This window comes from Onychostoma macrolepis, chromosome 03, assembly GCF_012432095.1.
Source record: "Onychostoma macrolepis isolate SWU-2019 chromosome 03, ASM1243209v1, whole genome shotgun sequence".
NCBI lineage: Eukaryota > Metazoa > Chordata > Actinopteri > Cypriniformes > Cyprinidae > Onychostoma > Onychostoma macrolepis.
Window position 1 is genome coordinate 54,082,445 of NC_081157.1, and position 16,146 is coordinate 54,098,590.

Here is a 16,146-nt window from a genome sequence, read left to right on the forward strand (position 1 = left end):
TCGTTCATCTGATGTCATCATCTTCACCATAAATGCTAAACACAATGTATATAACTTCTTCAGTTTGTATATTATTACACTGGAATCTAAATTAAACATTTTAAATAAATTTGTAATCCCACAATATGATGGTGCGAACTGGTATACTACATCACCATAGTCAAGCACGAGTAGAAAAGTAGTAGTAACCAATGTCTTTCGTACATTGAATGAGAAACAAAACATGTTCCTAAAATAAAACCCAAGCTTGATTTTAAATTTTTTCTTCAGTTGAGTAATGTGAGAGCTAAAAGATAGTACATCGTCCACAATAATGCCAAGATATTTGTACTCTTTTACTAATTCGATCACGGTACCTTGTAGGGTCTGAAGAGAAGATAAATTATTATAGTTTTTTCTTTTGAAATGTTCTTAGCCTACAGATTAATAATGCTACATGTAGATCAGAAACGTCTTGTCACATCTGGTTTGAACAGTCAGAGTCACAGGTTACAGTACAGATATATAAATAGTAAGAAAAATAACTATATTTGCAGCACTGTTTTTTTCTTCTGCTGTGTGGATGCGGTCCGCCTTTTGAATATCAGTTATATAAGTATTTAAGGATAAAAGACTCCGGTTGCTTTTAAAATGTTCACGAGTCCTTTTCCTCGAGTCGAGTCAAGTCTGGAGTAATTTCAGGTCGAGTCTGAAGTCTATAAAAATGCGACTCGAGTCGGAGTCACTAACTCGAGCGCCATCTCTGCCGTAAACTCTGCAAAGGCTGATTAAACAGCACTAGGCAGGGTTTTCAAGTTACTGATGCTATGTGTGTTAGTGCACCTCTCCATTTTATCTTTTTATTATTATTATTATTATTACTGCACAACTTATAATTTCATACAAGATCAGGGGAAGATGATTGTATCATTTACAATAAACAATCATAATGATAAAAAAAAGGAAAACATAAATATAATGGGTTTGCGTACATCAAATTATGAGATTACATTCACACAAAAAAAAGCACAATGACAAGGTTAAATATCCTTGAATAATCATAATATTCATATGATCATAATGCATCAAAAATTGCATTTTTGTTGTTGTTGTTTTTGTTATTTATAAGCCTGAGGGATGAAACGAGACTTAAATTCAACAAGAAACCAACATATTTACAGATTTAAACCTGTCGCTCTTATCTCTCTTTTTTTTGTGTGCAATTGTATGTTTATTGTCTTCAAGTTTCATCAGTTAAAATTCCTCTATCTCCGTTGTGCATTTTATTCAGCGATTACTGGATACCTTTTTTTTTTAAATTATTATTAAATGTCAGTCATATTAAAGCCAATGAACATAACAGCAGTCATTCCAACTTTTCTTCTTTTCATTATTATTATTATTATTATTTTTCTGTATCAAAATTTACTGTATGTTCTCATATTTTACATATTGTAGTCTATGTTCAATATTTTTCTATACAATGTCATAGGTCACATGATAACGTCAACATGGCGGATCGCATTCATACTCAACGAGCCCTGCGTTCATTCGGAAGGGCTCATCCCTTCGCCCTAATGCCTTCAAAGGGTTCACCCTCCGGAGCGAGAGCTTCAAAGGGTTGAAGGGTGTAGGGACCAAACAACTGTTTCTTGAAGTGCCCTTCTGCGTCATTATACGGAGGCGCCGTCATCATGCAAAGAATCAGCGCAAAGGATCATGGGGGCCCGCAGTGTCCATCAGTTGTGGCCCTTTGAAGTGGCTAATTCTGAGCACTTCGGTTTGGAACGACACTTCAATATGGCGGCCGTGATTGTTTTCACTCCAAAGTGCGATATATCCCGTCTGGAATGAACCGGAGATTTGGCTGTAGAGTACATACTGTTTTAGCGCTCATTAAGTAAGCACTAATTGAATTTAAGTACCTACTCATTGAGTATGCAGGTTTCGAACGCAGCCATTGTCTGATAAAGGAGCAAGTCATAAAGCTTTCGGACGCAGCTGCAGCGTCGAGTCTGAGGAGAGGTCAGTAATATTTCACGTACGAGACACATTTTCCACGTTTGGACTGATAATGTGGCTGTTACTGAATGTCTCGTGATCAGTGAGTGTAATGCATTGCTGCTGCGATTTTATTTATAGGCAGCGGCTTTTTGCACTAAGTGTAAATATCGATAGATGCTATTTACAGTAAGTGCAAATAGCATCATTTCTTAGCGAGAGATACTATTTACACTGTGAAAATAGCAGTATTTTTTAACAATATTTACACTAAGTGCAAATAGCTATATTCTATTTACACTATGTTAAAATAGCAAGATTTTCTTCTATTTACTTATTGCAAATAGTGGCAATTATCTGCACCTCAGTATTGTAGTACATTATAAAACAGTACGCAATAATAACGTATTGAGTGTAAATTATAGTTTAATTCAAGTTATTAAGGCAGCGGCTATTTTTAAGTGTAAATATCGATAGATGCTATTTACAGTAAGTTTCAAATAGCATATTTTCTTAGTGATAGATACTATTTATACTAAGTGCAAATAGCAATGGATTCTATTTAAACTGTTAAAATAGCAAGATTTTCTGTTATTTATACTACTTATTGCAAATAGTAGCAATTATCTGCACCTGTAGTATATTACACAACAGTACGCAATAATAATGTATTGAGTGTAAATTATAATTTTAATGCAAATTATTAAATGGATGCCACCTTATTGGGACAATAAAGCCCTCCCTACACCCACCCTAACCCTACCCGATACTTTTATTTTCAACTTTTTGATTATTTCCCTCATTTTTATTGAAAATAATTTCCTTTCCGATGCGATATGAGATTTGAAAAGGGAGAAAAAAAGGCAGGTTCAAACTCGGGTCGATCGCATCAAAAAGCAAGCGCTTTTATCATCTACATCACTGACACTGATGTTAAAAGGGCGTCTTTTTTCAGTGTTGACTACTCAATCACACGTTGGTGGGCGGAGTTAGTGTAAATAGCCTTTGCCAACTTTGCACTCAGTGTAAATAGACACTCCGTATTTTTAAAAATGTATAGTATTAAAGTAGTATAGGTAATAAATAAATAAATGGCGCCCCTAGCATTAGCCTATTCCGCCTCTGCCACGGGCCCTGACTGCTCTAACGTAACACTTACTTTCAGTTTCAATTAACTAATTCACTTACACTTTTTTTATAGGCTATATAGTGCATATTTAAGGTAGCAATACATCATATTTATTAATATTAATAATATGACAATATCTGTAGTTAATATTGGTTAAATGGGAGGGGTAAATTCTGCCCATACACAGCTAGGAAAAATTAATGATAAAAGCACTAATGTTCATTTACTGAAGTGTCATTCAAATTACTGCACAATAATAATAATAATAATAATAATAATAATAATAATAATAATAACTTCATGGAAATAATAACATCCTCAGCAAACCTTAGGCAAAGTTGGATTAATATGCATGTACTGTACCGGTCAAAAGTTTGGACACATTACAGTTTTTAATCTTGTTTTAAAGAAGTCTCCTATGATCATCAAGCTATAAGGTCTGTTTTGGGTTCTGTTTGATGTTCTTACTTCCCTTGCCCTCATGTCTCTTTGCTATAGGCGGATCTTTTGTGACGTCATTGTTTACGTTTGTCGCGTTGCATCATGGGAATCGTGTGGCAGGAAACACCGCTAGATACCTGTAATTTGATTGTTTTGCACGTTTGGATGAGGATTTAGAGAAGAGGATGGTTCACTCTTGCTGTGTGGTCGATTGTACGGCTCGTTGGGGGCCTGATAAAAAGTTTTTTCGAATTCCCTCCGAAAAGGATCGCGAAAAACGAAAGAAATGGTTGCGTGCAATTAGGCGATTGAACCTGGACGCTCCGAAGAAAGCCTGGATTCCTGCAGCTTCTGATCGAGTTTGTGAGGCTCATTTTGTTCATGGTAAGTCTTAGTGACTATGTATTTATAGAAGATTGAAAAAAATAAAAAATAAAACTGAGTCAAATCAACCGAGTCATATGTTTTCGTTCTGATTCAGGTGTCCCAAACCGCGATCCACAGCACCCAGACTATGTTCCTCACATCAAAATGGGCTATTCTGGATCGCAAAACTTAAAAGCAAAAGAAAAGGCCTCCAGACTTTTGAAAGCCTTTAATCTTTCATGAGTGAAGGGTCCAGGGGTTTCTATTAAATAAGAATAAATGTCTCCCCAGCAGATTGGTGGCCAAGACACCGGCGAGTCAGACCAACGTTTTTTGTCATCCCAGATCTCATATGGGCACTGAATAACTTCAATTTTGTCACCAATACAAATTTTGAGCTTCTCTCCAAACCTCCTCCGGTCTTCAGATGTTAAAGTGCTTATATATTGTGGATTTCGCCCGCTAACTCTCTTGAAAGTGCTCGTCGCGTCTTTACAGCCCGCCATACTGTTTGTTTTGTTGCCACACAACCACTCGGCGCATGCGTACATAGATGTCAACAAAGATCCTCCTATTGGTTCCCCTGTTGAACGAATGAATGAGGCATTTATATAGCACTTCATTGTGTATTGCTACACCCAAAGCGCTTTACACTCACGAGGGGGTCTCTCCTCAACCACCACCAGTGTGCAGCATCCACTTGGATGATGTGACGGCAGCCACAGGATAACAGTGCCAGTGCTCCTACAAGGAGGCCGTGATTGACAAGGGCCAGAGGAGGGAATTTGGCCAGGACACCGGAGTTACACCCCTACTCTTTAAGATGAGTGCCATGGGATTCAGGGGTTAAAGCAAAAAAATAAATCTTTTGACTGAATTTTTTTCGTCGACCAAACCCCATTCCGCAGCCGTACCTGTCACACACCCAGTTTAAGAGCCGTGATTTTCTTCTTGTAATTAGGAGCACTTGTCCTCCTAATTTAAAAATTTAGAGCACCTTCTGATCAATAATAAAAATTCTGATCAAAAATTAGCCTTTTTAATATGAGGTGACATTTGACTCAAAGTGATTTACAGGGCATTTTCTTTCTACCTTTGTAAATGCATTTTTCTAATTGTATTAAATGTATGCAGTGTTTCCTCCAGGATTTATTCCAGCTGTGGTGGCAGGACTATCTCTCATGGACCACACCCCTCCCACCCAACAATCACCTGCACTCAGAATCTAATTTATTTTAACTAAAAATAGACAAGTAAATAGAAAATAATAAAATAAGAACAAATAAATGAATGACAATCAGTAGCACAAACAAAAACAATAACAAGATACAAATTCAATTATCAGTACTTAATTTTTTTTTTCAGTTAGGTCTAACTATAATCTATTCAACTGTAAAATAACACTGGATAGTCTTCACTGTATAATGACAGACAGCAGCAGGTTTATTTAGGCTGCTGTCTCTTTAAGACCTCATGCACGGATCTAATATGTTATACATGGCTCTATGCTTTCTGTTCTTTTTAGGAGCTCTTGTCCTCCTAATTTAATTTGTACTCCAGAGGTGGCACAGAAGAACACAAAAGTGGCTTGTAGGTACATTTTCAGACGTTTAATGAGGCTCAGAGGTGGCATGAGTGCAGTTAAATTCAACAACAATATGTTTCTTTTCCCCTCATTTTTTCCAGTTTACAGAAATCTGTCGTTAATCCCTGATAACTTTTAAAATGGGGTGAACACGGAGCAGTTTTTCCGTGAGCGGGAATAGAAACCCGGAGTGGATCGAGAGCGGAGTGAATACAGAACGCTTCGAGCGGAGAGAGGAACGTGCTTTCACTCCAATCCAGGCTTTGATCACATCCCCTCAGCAGGCTGAATACACCTCCACTTTCCTTAATTTAAGGCCTATTCAAACTAAAATTAAGACATTTATTACACTATTTGAGAAATGTAAGCCTATTTACGGCCTTAAAATTATGAAAAGTGAATTTAAGACATTAAGGACAGGCGGGAACCCTGCAATTGACGGAAATCCGTCATAGACTCGCTGCAAATCTTACAAATTGGGACTTGTTTTTAAGTGATATTTTGGACTTGAATGATCAGGTTCTTGTGGTATCTAGTTACATCAGTTTTTGTGTTGAGGCGATTATACCCACTAAAAGTTTGACTGTGTTTCCAAACAACAAACCGTGGGTAACCAAAGAGCTTAAAATATTCTCAACATGAAGAAAAGAGTATATTTGTCAGGGTCCAATGAGGAGAAAAAAATGATCAATAAGGAGGTTAAAAGAAAAATCAGATGTGCTAAACTAAATTACAAAAATAAAATAGAAAATAAATTTGTTCAAGGTGATATGAGGGCTGTCTGGCATGGGATTAAGAGCATGGTGGATATTAGTATACCTAAGCAAGGAACAGTGTTAAATAAGGACGTAGATGGTAACTCATTGGTCAACGACCTGAATTTGTTTTTTACGCGTTTTGAGAAGCATGACACAAGTGATGTTCTTGATGATTTTAAACAAAAATGAAGCCCCTCTAACTCTTTGAATTTGCATCCTTTCAATGTAATAAAGCAGCTGAAAGCTACACCTGTTAATAAAGCGCCTGGTCCAGACGGTATCTGTGGGAGAACACTTAAATACTGTGCAGAGCAGCTCAGTGTTGTGTTTTACTCTCTGTTTCAGGCATCCCTGGACCAGGCTGTAGTTCCTTGCTTATGGAAAACGTCTAATATAATACCTATTCCCAAGCAAGAAGAGTCACATTCTTTAAATGATTTTCGGCCCATTGCATTAACTTCTTTAGCCATGAAAGCCTTAGAGAGGGAAGTTAAGTCACATCTTATCACAGTAACAGGTCATAAGTTCGATTCTTTACAGTTTGCATATCGCACTAGAAGAGGTGTGGATGATGCAAAGCTTTTCCTCTTAAATACCATACATCAATATTTAGAGAAGGGAGGCACGTTTGCTAGAATGTTGTTTGTTGATTTCTCCTCTGCATTCAACACAATGAATCCTGTAATTTTAGCAAAGAAACTCGTATGTGAATTTGATGTAAGTCATGGTTTGGTTTTATGGATCTTAGATTTTTTGACATGTAGGCAGCAAAGAGTCATGTTGAATGGAGTGCTGTCAGATACACTGGTTACGTCAATTGGATCTCCTCAGGGATGTGTACTGTCTTAAATTTTTTATACTTAATACAAATGAATGTCGCAGCACTAAGGATAACTGTCATGTATTAAATATGCTGATGACAGTTTTTCTATCCTTGTTGACTAGTGCAGAACGTGATGACAGTAATGATCATAATGAGTTCTTTGAGTGGTGCAAAAAAGCTGAACTACAACTGAATATTAGTAAAACGAAAGAGATGGCAATTGATTTTAGGAAAAATGCTTCAAAGGTGAAACCTGTGTACTTTTATGGAAAAGAAGTTGAAAGGGTACAGGAGTATAAGTATCTTGGAACTATATTTGATACTACTTTAAAGTTCCAGCAGAACACAGAGGTCATTATTAAGAAAGTGAATCAAAGAATGTATGTTCTTAGGAAATTGAACTCTTTCTGTGTACAAAAAAAGATACTGAGAACTTTTTATACTACCTTTACTGAGAGTATCTTGAGTTTTTCTTTTTTATGCTGGTACTCATCACTCTCTCTTAGGAACAAGAATCGTTTGCAGACCTTAGTTAGGACTTGCTCAAACATTATTGGTGTGCCTTTGCGGAGTCTAGCAGAATTCTACGAGCAACAAATGCTAAGAAAAACTCGGAGTATCACGGAGATGACTCTCATCCCTTGAAGGTTTACTTTGAAGTATTGCCCTCTGAAGAAGATTTAGAAGCATTAAATGCTCATCTAATAGATATAAATTTACTTTTGTTCCAGAGACTATTCGTTTTTGCAATTTAAAGTCTTATTTATTATTTATTTATTTTTATTATTATTATTTTTTTATTTTTATGAATTTATTTATGAAGCATGTTGGGTTGGGTTTTTCCTTTTTTTTTTTTTTTTATTTATACGTATTTAATTTTTGTCCCGTCTGTGTGATGTTTTGTGTCTGCTCTATGATGCTGCTGCCCTACTTGAATTGCCCCTTGTGGGATTAATAAAGTTGTTAACTTAAATAACGGAAATCCATCGTGGCGATGGAGAACTTTAATCCACAGAGAGTCAGGACCTCGGTTTAACGTCTCATCCGAAGGACGGTGCTTATTGACAGTATAGTGTCCCCGTCCCTATACTGGGGCGTTAGGACCCACACAGACCACAGGGTGAGCGCCGCCTGCTGGCCTCACTAACACCTCTTCCAGCAGAAACCTAGTTTTCCCAGGAGTCTCCCATCCAGCTACTGACCAGCTCAACCCTGCTTAGCTTCAGTGGGCAACCAGTCGTGGGCTGCAGGGTTTATTGAACCCTGAATTGTTCATTGTCATGTTTTGATTGGTTGTCCTAGTCATATGTCTTGTTTCCTATTGGTTTGTTCATGTCATGTTTGTTATAAGTATGTCATTGCCTCTGTTCCTTGTCATGTATTAATTTGTATCCTGCTGTCGGTGAGTCTAGTTTGTTTGTCCATGCCAAGTCAAGTCTGTTCTAGTGAAGTCCGCTCATGTCAAGTCTTCGTTTGTATGTTTGGATTTCGTATCACTTTGTAAATTAACTGCACTTGGGTTCATCACTACGCTCGCCTTCAGAGGACAATCGTTACATATACATTTATTTGATCAAAAATAGCCTACAACCCCCAAAAAGTAATATTGTGAAATAGAAAAGTAAAAAATAATAATAATTCAATGGGTCAGTATTTATTTTCCTTTTTCTTTTTTAAAGAAATTAATATTTTTATTCATAAGGATGTGTTAAATTGATGCTTAAAATTCAGCTAAAACCATTTTAAAATAATAATAATAATAATAAGTTTCACAATATTTTAGTTCTTTCTGCATTTCTGATCAAATCAATGCAGACTTGATCATAAGCGACTTCTTTCAAAAACATAAAAATAGTAATGTGTCTAAACTTTTGACTGGTACTACGCAAGTAAAGCTTTACAAATTTTAAAATGAAATGTATAAACAAAAAGGTTAGGAATCATATTTGTTTCAAGTGCTTTTTATTGGGGGTGGGGGGCCTCCAAATGTCTAGAACCGGCCCTGGACAACACTTTGTATTTTCAAGGCTTCAAAGATAGTATCTGGAGGACATCTACTTTACTTATATTAATGCTTAAATGTGCAAATTATTTAAGAATAAGTAAACTGATTTCTTGTTGATTTTGGCAAATCTGCTTCTTCCACACAGAAATGCATGTTCAGTGAAGCTCCTCACAACAATCACACATTCAGCAATAAATGCTGGAATATTCCCATCAGTTTACAAGTGAAGACGAGCATCAGAGCATCAGGAAGAGCTGAGTTTATTAAAGAGGACAGAGAGAAGATGAGAGATCCAGAACCCTGCAGAATCAAACACACTGAAGATACTGAACAACAAACAGGTTGCTGTTTATTCTTCATTCTTCATTAATAATGCTGACGGTTATAACGCTTCAAGTAGTTTTAGATTGTTTGTATTGTAATTGGATAATTATTTAGAGCTCTGCAGTAATATAGCTGAATAATCAAATAATAAGAGACACTTTCTGTAAACTGGGTACTTTTTTTCCACAAAATTATTTGTTAGATAACTGTGTAGTTGATCAAACATATTTAATAGTTCTCCCTATAGAAACATGGGATTTGTGCCTATAATGTTTGAAAAATCATAATTTGAAGATCAGTGTACCTCATTTATTGACGAATGAAGAAGTTTCAGAGATGTATATATAAAATGTACTAGATGTATTTATAAAACTGTGTCAAAATGATCAAAATGTTGTATAGCAATTATCTACTTTCTGCTGCTACATCAGGGTTCGTGTTTGTCTTTTCACATTTCTTTTTTTATGAGTTAATGAAAATAAACTATTTTTACTTTTATTTCAGAGTTGATTGAAGAAAATGAGGAGAATAAAGAACTGAGTGAAGTTGAGGGAAAAAATCACTTCAGAACTGGAAAAAAACCTTTGAGTTGCTCTCAAACTCAGAAAGATTTAAAGAAAAGAAGAACCAATAAATCTTTCACCTGCACTCAGTGTGGAATGAGATCGACATGCAAACAGAGTCTTGAGCTTCACATGAGAGTTCATACTGGAGAGAAACCTTACAAGTGTTCACACTGTGACAAGAGATTCAGTCACTTATCAAATCTGAAAAGACATGAGAGGATCCACACTGGAGAGAAACCGTACACATGTGATCAGTGCGGGAAGAGTTTCACACAAAAAGGAGTACTTACATTACACATGAGAGTTCATACTGGAGATAAGCCGTTCACTTGTGATCAGTGCGGGAAGAGTTTCTCACACTCAGCACATCTTAAGCATCACATGAACATCCACACTAGAGAGAAACTGTACACATGTGATCAATGCGGTAAACAATTTCTGAGAGCTTCAGTCCAGAAGCAGCACCTGAGAGTTCATACAAAGGAGAAGCCACATTCATGTCATTTGTGTGGAAAGAGTTTTTCACATCTACGAAGTTTGAAAATACATCAGAAAATACACACTGGTGTGAGAGATTACATGTGCTTTGAGTGTGAGAAGGCTTTTACTACAGCGAGCAGTTTAAAACTGCACCAAAGGATCCACACTGGAGAGAAACCTTACAAGTGTTCACACTGTGATAAGAGATTCAATCAGCCAGGAATCCTGAAAACACATGAGAGGATTCACACTGGAGAGAAACCGTATCACTGCACTGCATGTGGGACGTGTTTCAATAATTCATCTGCTCTACACAGACATACAAAAAACATTCACAGTTAGTATATCATCTCCAGATCTTTCAGGTCTGATTCGCGTCCTCACCAAATGTGACACAATAATGCATACTGCATCAAGCAGTAAAATATCATCTGGATAAATCTGTCATAACAAGCGACATGACAAAGAAACATTATCTAAAGTTTTCACAGTGAATGAAGTTCAACTTTATTCTAATGTGGACGATGGAGTCAACATGGGACTGCATTTCATCCGGCAGCATCTAGACAGACCAGGGACATATGTGAGGATCCTGTTTGTAGACTTCAGCTCCGCTTTTAACACCATCATCCCATCACTCCTTCAGCCCAAACTAACTCAGCTCTCCGTGCCCACCTCCGTCTTTCAGTGGATCAACAGCTTCCTGACAGACAGGCAGCAGCTAGTGAAGCTGGGAAAATACACATCCAGCACCCATACAATCAGCACTGGAGCTCCTCAGGGCTGTGTCCTCTCCCCACTGCTCTTCTCCCTCTACACCAACGACTGCACAGCTAAAGACCCCTCTGTCAAGCTCCTGAAGTTTGCAGATGACACCACACTGATCAGCCTCATCCAGGACGGTGACGAGTCTGCTTACAGACAGGAGGTTAAAGAGCTGGCTGTCTGGTGTAGTTTTAGAGGAATAATGCCCATTTTCCACAAGTTGATATTATTCTTTAGGGTCTTAATGAAAAGTCTGTAACATAGTTTCGTTAAAATTTCTCATTGGTAGTGTAGAAAACACCTTTTTACCCTCTCAAAAACAACTCTTGTCAGAGCAAGCGGTTAGGGTTAGGGTTAACCCTCCTTTAAATGTTCATGAGCTCTGCTGACCCCGCCCATCTCTTCCGAGCCTCTATCTGAGGGACTGTTTACTTTAGCCGCATTCATCCTGAAACTTGCTAATTAGCACATTATTAGGAAAGGCAATTTGCAAAGATTCATTTAAAAAACCTTGTACTCACTTTTTCTGGAGGTGTAACATCTGCTTATGATCCTTGATGGTCGTTGGGACTTCATGTCTTAAGAGACCCTTTTAGCCTTTTGACATTTGCATATAATTCACAGCCTGGCCCCACATTCTATCTTTATATGTGTGCTAAATTGCCAAGGGTTGTCCCCCCACTGTCAAAAAGATGCTAAACAGATCGACTATCTTTTCTCTCCATCGGACTTCAAACACATTCCAAGAGAACTAAATGACCCTCGGTGCCAGGCCTGGCTGACCAGTGGACTACCCCCACGATTACAAGATACATAACACACACATAGAGGCATTTTCTTTATTTAGACCATAATTAATCAGTTACAAATGTATCTGGTATATGCATGTGTTGTTTGTATGTTTCCTTATTATATTAGCCTAGTTACCACTCGTTATTCGTATTAGTAAGCTCTAAACACTCATATTCAAAAAATATTCACTGTGAAAACTTTAGATAATGTTTCTTTGTCATGTCGCTTGTTATGACAGATTTATCCAGATGATATTTTACTGCTTGATGCAGTATGCATTATTGTGTCACATTTGGTGAGGACGCGAATCAGACCTGAAAGATCTGGAGATGATATACTAACTGTGAATGTTTTTTGTATGTCTGTGTAGAGCAGATGAATTATTGAAACACGTCCCACATGCAGTGCAGTGATACGGTTTCTCTCCAGTGTGAATCCTCTCATGTGTTTTCAGGATTCCTGGCTGATTGAATCTCTTATCACAGTGTAAACACTTGTAAGGTTTCTATATATATATATAATTTATTTACTTTGTATGTAAATGTAGAAAACAAACTTGCCGTTGTTCCGGATAATTCGGTAAAGTAAATCTATTTTACAAGGCGTCATAATGGCAACAAAAAAGAAAAAAAAATGTTCTTATATTATGTAGCATTGTGGTGTAATGATGTTTTCTGGAAGGGACTAAAGGAAAAAGTGTTTCACAAGCTGAAAGGCAGAATAGAAATGTTTTTATTAAGTTAGACATAATAATTTCAGGTTATGTTTTAGTGTTGGTAACATGTCCGACACAAATTTGGTTTGTTTGGTGGTGATCACCCTATTTGCTACACAGAGCCGTAGTTCACTGACAAGCTACGCAAAACAATTGTAAGCAATATAATCGTGCGATAATGAAATTGAAGAAATCGTTCTGCAGCAATGACAGCTGTTTGCTGTTTGCGTAGCTTCTCAGTGAACTACGGCTCTGTGTAGTAAATGCTGCTCTCGCATGTGAAAATAGCACATTTAACAACATGTTTTTACTCCAAACTCACTTCATCACGTCAGTCGAGTGTTTAAAGGAAACCTTCTGTGAGATGATGTGGCTTCTTACACAGAATAAGGCACACAACATATTTCATAGTTTTCTAAGCAGTGATAAAGGTATTACACTACCATAAACTTTACTATAAGGAAAATTATAAGAAGAACTCAGATAAATCATATATTGTCATAGTCGTGTGTTCATGAGTCACGTTGAATCAATGAAAGCAGTTAAATCTTCTGTTTATTCAGCTGCATTTTTTCCAAATGTCTTTTTTTCTTCCTAGATATCTGCTGTTATTTTAATGAAGAAACAGAATAATGTTAGAATTATAAATACAAATTTGGTAATTAGCATCAGTTTTTTATTTTATTTTATTTTTTATGATAGACAGATATAGATGCGTAAATGTGTCAATTAGTATATGAGTCAAAGACAAAAAGGGGTTTTTATAGCAATAGATAAATAAAAATCAGGCATATTTAGAACAAAAATCATTTGAGGACATATTCAAATACTATATTTAAGGATCATATAAAGTGTAGTCCCAATATATTCATTATTTGTCATTTTAAATCTTTATATTTGCCACTATCCTTCACACCATTAGTTTTACCCAAACTATTGTTAGCAATGACATTTTAATCATTTAAAATATAATAAAATTTAATATGATCACTTTTTTCTTTTACATATTTTAATAAGTACAGGTCAGAATAACTATGTTGTTTTATATAAATATATCTGTGAAGTTGAATGATGATGGAACATTATTTCACTTATATTTTGACATTTTGTTTTCACAAAACTTATTTGAAACATATAGACGCTTGCATTTAACAGATTTTCTGTGTAAAATCACTTTTGTAAATTTAATTTGATGCAGACTGTAAAATTTGACATCTGGATTGTTTGTGTTCTTTTAATTCAAAGAGGACACAGTGTGATTTTGAGGGAAAAAATAAATGTTCTCTCAATATTTTAAGTGATTTTTTTTCTATAATGACACTAACAGGATATTGTGCTGATTGTGTTTTTGTGCTGGTCTTGGCTTGTTTAGGATAAATAAATATTACACTAAACCACCAGTAGGTGGCATAAAGTCCCTGTCTTAATGAGTGATGCATTGAACTGTTCATTGATCAAATAAATGTAATAGTTCTCACGACAGAAACATCAGATTTGTGCCTTTAAAGTTTATAAAATAATAACTAGAAGATAAGTGAAACCAGATCACTGAAGTCTGAAATCACGGTAGTTCGTCTTTATGTGCTGAGCAACAAAGTTAGTTTCGACAGAAGAAGACGAGCGACAGAACATTTTCTGACTGTTTGGTATCTGCTTGGAAAGAATCTCATTATTACGAGACCACTCCGACTTTGAAGACACTGAGTGTTTGATTAGGGTTAGAGCTAAACTCTGCAGGAAAGTGGATCTCGTGAGCCAGATTTGAGGATCCCTGGCCTACAGTTTATGAAACAACAGGTTCTGAAAAGGTCTCTTTTGGTTTGAGCCATTCCAGTTCAGTTGAGTGGCTAAAGAAGGGCCAGTCAATGTTAGTATTTCTCCTAGCTGCATTACAGGGCTGCCTACACCAAACCTGCATGGGCCCAAAGGTACAAAAGTTGTTCTGGACCCACACTGGGTCATCATGGGGTTAATGTGGACAGTCCGCTAGTGTGGTCTGCTGACAGAGAGCCTGTGGTGAGCCCAAAGCTGTGGCCCTTGCCTGAGCAAGCCTGCACTGGGTCTGTTTAGGTTTGGTGTGGGCTGGTCCTAGCACACTGTGCCCACAAACAGCCAGCATGGGCCCCACAGCGACATGTTTGCAGGGTCTGGGGTCTAAAAGGTGTTAAAACCAACAATGCTTCTGTATGCTTTGCAGACTTAGTGTATTAGAGATGTGCAGGATTACTAATGTCTTTATAATACTCTATGCATGGCTAAACATGACTAAGCATAAGTGCAGGGGGCTGACCCTTCTCTTATCTGATCACTGAAAGCTATACGAATGTGTGGACTTCCTGACTCGGGGCTTTTTCTATACTTCCAACCTTCTCTTCTTCTCTTTCTCCTTTTCTTCTCTCGCATCTCAGGCACCTATCTATCCTATTGCTTGTTTGTATTTCAAAGGTAGACTTATATCACCCAAATTTGGTAACTCAGATTCATTACTCAGATTGGTAAATCTATAGATTGATAAGATGTATTTTTACTCTGAACTTAAACGTCTGACTCAGATCTGATTTGCATCGCTGTATTTTTTTTGTGAAACTTGTATCTGGTGAAGATCAGGTTAGCTTTTGGCATTACATACTCCCCAAACTTATCATAGTAGTTTTTTGGATTCGTCGGATTTTGGATTTACAACTCTAATTAAACACACCTGAATCATCTAATCCAGGTCTTTGAGTTTCAGCCAGGTGTGTGAATGAGGAACCCTGCTTCACATAAAATCATTGAAATAAACACTGAATCAATGACACTAACAGTGCACTTGTAGATGGTCTGCAGCAGCTATAGCAAACCTTTATGCGAAAGGAAAAAGTTGAGTTTCAGTTGTAGAAAGCCAGTTAAAGAAAGAAGCGGAACTGTGATCTGAATGTGTGAGAATTCACAGCGTCATCCGTCCAAACTGGGTTCAGAGATGATCTCAGATCTGTGTGGGTTAAACCAGTGCGGTCAAACTAACTGAGTTCCCACGGCCAGCAGCGACACACTTCTGAAACACTAGAACACAAACCACGACACAAAGAGACACAAGATGACCATCAGAGATGAGACGGAAAATAATGTGTGTCTGTGTGTTGATATGATTCAGTTACGTCTCGTACAAATGTGTGTGAAGACTCTCTGCTTGATCAAGCTGGAGCTGAATATTAACTATTTCAAACTACATTAAAAACGGTTTAATTCATTTTCTAAAAGTGAGTCATGGATAGTGGAAACCTTTTCAGCATCAAACCAGTTTTGTGATTAATAACTGAATGATTGTATTTCTAGAGTTTAATGGAATGCAGGAAACTACTGAAAGAGGTGAAACTAACAGTAATGCACTTGTGCAAAAGTATCGCCTGTAGATTGTGTTCAGATCAAATCTGGTTA

At 36.9% G+C, this 16,146-nt stretch overlaps 1 protein-coding gene across 1 annotated transcript in view; it reads right to left on the reverse strand.

Moving 5' to 3' along the window:
• The window catches only part of LOC131535842 (zinc finger protein 501-like), a 515,807-nt gene that overhangs the window by 223,172 nt on the left and 276,489 nt on the right, over nt 1-16,146 (reverse strand). The gene's annotated exons all lie outside the window — the stretch shown is intronic.